Source organism: Lygodium microphyllum, chromosome 5 (genome assembly GCF_053477565.2).
Source record: "Lygodium microphyllum isolate KBCC chromosome 5, Lygodium_microphyllum_v1.1.10, whole genome shotgun sequence".
NCBI classification, from domain to species: domain Eukaryota; kingdom Viridiplantae; phylum Streptophyta; class Polypodiopsida; order Schizaeales; family Lygodiaceae; genus Lygodium; species Lygodium microphyllum.
In genome coordinates, this window is record NC_141139.1 from 97,701,488 (window position 1) to 97,708,426 (window position 6,939).

The 6,939-nt window shown below is 42.2% G+C and overlaps 1 pseudogene; it reads left to right on the plus strand.

Annotated features, from left to right (window-relative positions):
- Positions 1-2,014: 2,014 nt before the first annotated feature.
- Positions 2,015-2,419, plus strand: LOC148036178 (phytepsin pseudogene; annotated as a pseudogene).
- The last annotated feature ends 4,520 nt before the right edge of the window (positions 2,420-6,939 follow it).

The following is a 6,939-nucleotide window of genomic DNA, read 5'->3' on the forward strand; positions in this document are numbered from 1 at the left end:
AGGATGATGCAGAAATTTCAGCTACTATGGTTGATCATGTTTGTCATGTCTATGATATTGTGGCTTTCATAGAAGAACTCTATGTTGGAGATTGGTTGCCAATTGGAAGGTACATTAGTACACTAAGCAAAAGAGATGAATGGACAGATGAAGAGTTCAAGAAGATCAGAAGGAAAGCCTATGGTTATTTTCTCAAGGACGGATTTCTTTGGAAGCATCCGAAGAAAAGAGGCGGATTACCTTTGCGGGTTGTCTGCAATAGAGAGACACAGTTACAGGTGATGAGGGAGTTTCATGAGAGTCCTTGGGCTGGTCATAGAGGAGTGTGGGCTACTTATGAGAAAATTAAGGAGAAATATTGGTGGAAAGGCATGTACAAAGATGTTTCTCACTTTGTTGAGACTTGCAGAGACTGTCAGATGTATTCAGCAGTGCGTCATCGAGATGAGCTTCATCCGACCTATCCGCTATGCATTCATTATAAGTGGGTGGTTGATTTGGTTACCATGCCTATGGGTCTATGGCAGATGAGGTACATTGGTTTGGCTAGAGAGGATCTTACCAATCATGTTGAGGGCAGATCTTTGAGAACGAAGACCACTAGTGCAGTATGTAAGTTCTTATTGGAGGAAATTTTCTGCAGGTATGGTTGTGTGGGTAAGATCACTGCGGATCGCGGTGAATTGGATGCAGATGAAGCTAGGGATTTTTTCTCTCAGCTAGGAATCAAGTTGGCTCTAACTACAACATATAATCCAGAGGGAAATGGGAAGAGTGAAAGAGGGCATCCGCCGATAGTGAAAGCATTAGCCAAAGCATGCAGAGGACGGATTGGAGAATGGCCAAGACTTCTACCATTTGCTTTATGGGCTGATCGTACGACTCATAGTGTTACCACAGGATATATGCCTGTAGAGTTGATGTATGGTCAGAAACCTGTTATGCCGATTGAGACTTGTGCTTTGACTTGGTCAGTTTTACCTTGGAAGGAGGATTTGATGAGAGAGGAGCTCTTAGCTCTTCGGATTCGACAGTTGGAGAGGAGACCAGAGGATATTCAGCTAGCGATTGAAAGGTTGAAGGTTGCTAGACTAAGGAATAAGGACAGGTTTGACAGCAGGCATCACTTGCGGCCTAGAGCAATAGAAGAGGGAGATTGGGTATTGGTCTTTGATAGCAACCTTGAAAATTAGCATACTGCCCTTCGGAAGATGGTGAAAAGATGGTTTGGGCCGTACATAGTCAGACATGTTTTTGATAATGCAACATATGAGCTAACAGAATTGGATGGGACAGTGCTTAGAGTGCCTATTGCTGGAAAAAGAATCAAGATTTTCAAGAAAAGAGATGATGAGGATTATGCATTGGAAGAATTTTCAAGAGAAGAGCAACGAGAAGAAACTCCAATGGAAGAGACAGATGATATGACAGATAATCTTGTTGATCTACCGGAAATGCATAATGAAGAGATTGATCTGTTTGTGGATCTCGATGATAACGATCATGGGTAGTTGGCCCATCTGGAGGATGCGCAGGATTAGAGGGGGTGGATGTCGTATTGCTACGCATTCGAGGTGTGAAAACCACCCAAAAGTTGTGCGTGTGATTTGATACTTTGTACATACTTAGTTGTTATGTTTGCTCTTTCATTCTATGCTGAAGACGGAGAAGAACAGGGAGTTTTGGTAGACTGGTAACTCGAGATGCAATCTCATGGGCTACACTTATTTCAAGATATGCCGATTATGGGCTTTGTGAGGATGTTTCCAACATCTACAACTGGATAGTATTTCTGCTGATGCTAGTACATTTGTTTACAGCCTGAAATCATGTAGCATCATAGGAGCTTTAGATACAAGCTGAGAACTTCATGTAGAGATATAAAAAAGGGGGCTAGATAATGAGTTTCATGTTGGCAATACACTTGTGGACATGTATAACAGATGTGGTCGGGCTTCAAGCATGTGGCATTCTTTGGGCATGGCTGCAACATATTGAGCTCATCTTTGGTGGCATGGATCCTAGACATTACATTGGACAACATACTTACGTGCCAGTCACACGAAAAGGCTACTGGCAGTTTGATATGGGAGACTTTCTCGTAGGTGGAAAGACAATAGGTTTCTGTGCCAATGGTTGTGCTGCTATTGCTGATTTTGGAACATCTTTGATGGTTGGGCCAACGGGAATCATAACAGCTATAAATGAGGCCATTGGAGCATCTGGTGTCATGAATCAGCAATGCAAGGCCATGGTGTCTCAATATGGTGATATGATTATTGAAATGGTTAAGCAGCAGATCAGTCCAGAAAAGATATGTGCACAGTTTGGCATGTGCTCCCAAAGAGCAAAGGATTTCAGCCCAGATATTGCAAGCGTACTGGAAGGAGGTTTGGTCGATATAAAAAAGTGTGATTAATGCTAAAATTGGCCCGCTTTCCTGGGGGGAAAAGAGGCTTTTCTAGAAGAAGGGGGATGGCTGTCTTTGGGGGAGAGGGGGGACGACGAACTTTTGCTAGGAGGGGAACAGAGAAAGGATTTTTGCCCCTATCTACAATCGGGATGAAAAAGCCGACGCTACATAGTATGTATCAAAGACTGCCTGCATCCACAAGGCATCCACTTTTAGCTCAAGGTTGAGGGGAGCACTCATGGGACCTGGTGCGTCGGCCATAACACTTGCTCGATGTTAGAGAAGGAACACTCGATCGCTGCTATTGGCAATGCCTCTCCTGTGGAAAGCTATCATCATCACCATCATCATAGTCGTCGATACCCACATGGCCATCGCCTGCAATTATGCTTTGATCATCAGCACTACACTGCATGCTCAGCCTCGTCCTTCTCATCCTCCTCATCTTCTCATCCGCCTCCTGATGAACATCATATTGATCGTTTTCGTCCACTGGCCTATCATTATGTTCTAATGATTGCCCAATACAATTGCTGTAATTGTACTTATCATCAGCTGCTCTGTTCAATGTCTTCTGATCTGCGCCTAACCGATCAGCCTTGGCCTGCAGTGAGACCGCCATGCTTTTCCTCATGCCTCTGATTTCTGGAGGAATTCCTATGCATGAACATACCGTCGTCTGACTATTTCAAGGAACAATACAGATTGAAGACTTACCATGAAGTCATCGATGATATTTACAATTAGGTCGACCATGTGGAACCTTGGATGACTGGAAAACATAGGAGTTGTGATCAGACCAAGCTTTCCCTTTAAAACAAAAGGAAATATGCCAAGGAGAACTTGAGAATCAAGCTTTGATGAGGTTGCATATGCAAATATTCCGACAACACCATAGGAGCTACTTGATGGACAAGTAATTGAGATTGGAGCTAACCATTTCAAGATTCCAGATCTGTTGTTCAATCCTTCATTGATCCAGAGATACAATAAAAAGTATATGCAGATTATGCTTTTGAGATAGAGCCTCAGAATTGAAGGAATGCATAAAAACCATGTACAATTTGCAGAGCAATACTAAGAACTGCGCTTTACCTACGATCAGAGAGAAGTATAGGCAATGTAATGAGGCAAAGGTCTGATGTATGGATGCACGTGATGTATGGATGCTCGTTGACTCTGTAAGAGGGATACATCATGTCATTGATTTGTTCTGGAATGTATTTGTGATTCATTAATCGTGCTGATGGATCTTTGATGCTCTAAGAGGCTGTGCCCAAGATACTTTCTTCCACATAGCCTGTCAGTAAAGGTGCACACAGGATCACGCAAGTCTTCAGCTATGAGAGGATTGAGATAGGTATAACACTGACATGAGATTTATTGTCATCATCTTAATCTCTTCTAACACCTAAGGAAGTAAGCGCCTGTATTTGAAGATCTTCGGATTTGAGGAATCTTCTTGCTTGGAATTTCTCAAGAACCTCTGCAGTTGCGACTTTGCTTTCGAAAACCCTTCGACATCTTTGGTGAACCCGACGTGAAAGCGTCGCAGAAATTTCAGGATGGGAGATACTTCAGCCTCTATTTCAACTTCTTCTACAATTCTAGCTGCGTCTACTACAGCTCCATCAATGACTGCTGCGTCAAGTACTTCAACAGAGGATCTAAAGAAGATTTTGTAGAATATGTCCATGTATATGCAGCTCCAAAATCAGCAAACACAATTGTATATGCAGCAGCAGCAACAATTGCATCAACAACAATTGTCTCAGCAAAGGCAACTCTATTCGGAGCAGGAGAATGCAAACAACGCAACTAAGGCTATTGAAGCAGTTGAGAATGAGAAGAAGCTATTTGACGAGCGTAATGTTTCAGCATATTTGAAGACATATGAGATCAAGATGGGGTTTTTTGGAGTTCCTGCTGGACTTATGAGTAAGTACTTCCTTCGTCTTGTCACACCCGCTTTGAGGACAAAAGTGACTGATCTTTTTATTCAAAATACACATTGGCAAGATTTTAAGAAGGCCTTGAAAGAAGAATACTTCCTTGAGGACTTTGGTATGGCTACTCGGCGGTCATTCCGAGAGTGGGTCTACATGCTAAACAAAGGTCTACTTGCTTCGGAGTTGATTCGAGAATTTGAAGAGAGGTATAGTCAGCTTGATGCCATTGAACAAAGAGCATTGGATGTTGAAAAAGTTGAGCTTTTCTTGCAAGCTGCAAATCCTGCTCTTCAGGAAGAATTGGGTGAGCTTCTTGAGGATCGCACAAAGCCTATGGGTCTTAAAACGGATTGGAAGGATGCTCAGGATGCAGTCTCGACTTTGACCAAGAGGAGGATATGGAAGACTCGTCTACAGAATGGTTCCATGACACCTAAACCATCATCTGCTCCTATGCCTACTTCTATCCCTGTTATTTCTTCTCCTCCTCAGCCAGTTTCTTGGCCTATGCCAGTGCCTACTGTTTCCACTCCACCTATTCCTCCTATTCCACGACCGATGCCTACACCTTCTGCTCCAGAACCATCCGCTTCATCGGTGCCTACTTCTCTTGATGACATAATCAAAGGCATAACAGATTTGACACTAGAGTCAGTCAAAGCGGAGTTGGTGGGAAAGTTGAAAGAGCAGTTTGCTTCGACTGCGCCTTCTACTTCTTCTAGTGCTCGTATTGCACCTAGGAGAGACCGGAGATGTATTTGGTGCGATAGTACGGACCATCAGCATTGCAGGGATTGTGAATCTTTTCAAGATGCAAGGAGGAAGAATTTGGTATATTGGGAGCAAGATGGTAAGATTTGGTTGACTGAGACAGGAGCTCCACTTGCTACCAACTTTGGTAAAGGTGGAATGAAGAAGTTAGTGGATGACATGGCTGTGCGTACTTCTTATGTGACAGCAAGAGGTGATGCTTCTGCATATGGAGTCTAGATTGAGAAGGGTTCAGAGACTCAGTCAGCGCTATGGACTTATGCTATGGAGACTGCAAACAAGGGGAAAATTTAGCAAACTCTTTTGACTAGTGCAAGCTCTAGCATCAGATCAGAGACAGGTTGGGACTCGCCTGTTGACATGTACTCTATTTATGCTTATTTGGCTAAGTCTCATGGTGCAGATGTACTTGTTGAGGAGAAGCGTAAGAGGGATGAAGAAAATCCAAGTGCAGCTAAGAAGACTAGAGGGGGTGAGTTTGTTACTCCACCTACTGCAGGACTGTCTTCAAGACCAGGGCTAGATCGATAGATGGAAGATGCTTAACCATAGAGTACATGTGACAAACTTGACAAGACTCAACAAAATGCTCAATGTCTTTATACATGTTTTTCCACCAAAATTTCTCTTTTATTTTGGCAAAAGTGCCCCATATGCCTTTATGGCCAGTCAATAGGCTTTCATGAAATTCTTGCATGACCTGTCTTTGACTCTTCTTGTCTCCTAAGACACGAACATGTGCTCCTCCTTTCTTCTTCACATGCATCCAAAGGTAACCGTCTTTGAGAAAGAAGCCATACGCCTTCCTCCTAATTCTCTTGAACTCTTCATCAGTCCAATCTTCCTTCTTTGCCATAGTGCTCAAGTATTGGCCAATTTTCAACCAATCATCTGCATAATATTCTTCCATAAAGTGAGAACAAACTAAAACAAAGCATTGAGCATGCTGTCTTTCAGGCGATCCACCATCTTTCCATGGTTGTTTCTTCGTTCTTTAATGTTGTAAATTCTATTATGGCAGTAGTACCTGCTGTACTTGCTGTAATTAATGATATACCTGCATTTATGACAGTTGTACCATCATTAACTATTTTCTAATTTGAACCAGCAATTACAGCTTTATTTTTAGCAAATATAGACTTTGTTACTTCCTCATCCATCATCTCTTCTTCATCTTTATATTTGGCATGCAAAAGCATGTCAGCAACTAGATTATCTCTTCCTGCAATATGTTTCAAATCAAGATTTAAGGATTTAATATAGGCTATCCATCTTAGCATAGCTATGTCGGGAGTGGAACAGTTGGCAATCATGCCCAAGAGTGGAAGACAATCTGTTTCAACTACTACATGTGCTCCCATGAAGTACTCCCGATCACACTTCAATGCAGTTACAACTCCCCAAAGTTCTCTTTTAATTTGACCATATCTTCTTTGACGTTCATTAAGAATCTTCTCTCCAAAGCAGATTGCATACCTGTTTCCCTCAAGATCATCTTGACCAACAGCTCATCCTATCCCAATAGGACTTGTATCTACGATGAGTATGATAGGCTATCCATTAGAGTAATCAGCCCTCTTCAAGGTGGGGCCTGAAATCAACAAATTTTTCAATTTTCGAAAAGCTTGGGTATGCTCTTTTTCCCACATAAACCTTTTGCCTTTTCTTAATAGTTGATAAAGATTTTCTGCAACATGAGCAAAGTGTGGGATCCAAATAAGATAGAGAACACACGCTTCAAGAAATCTTCTCACCTCCAAAACATTTGTGCATATTTTCTGCATTTTGCTAATGGCATCAATCTTG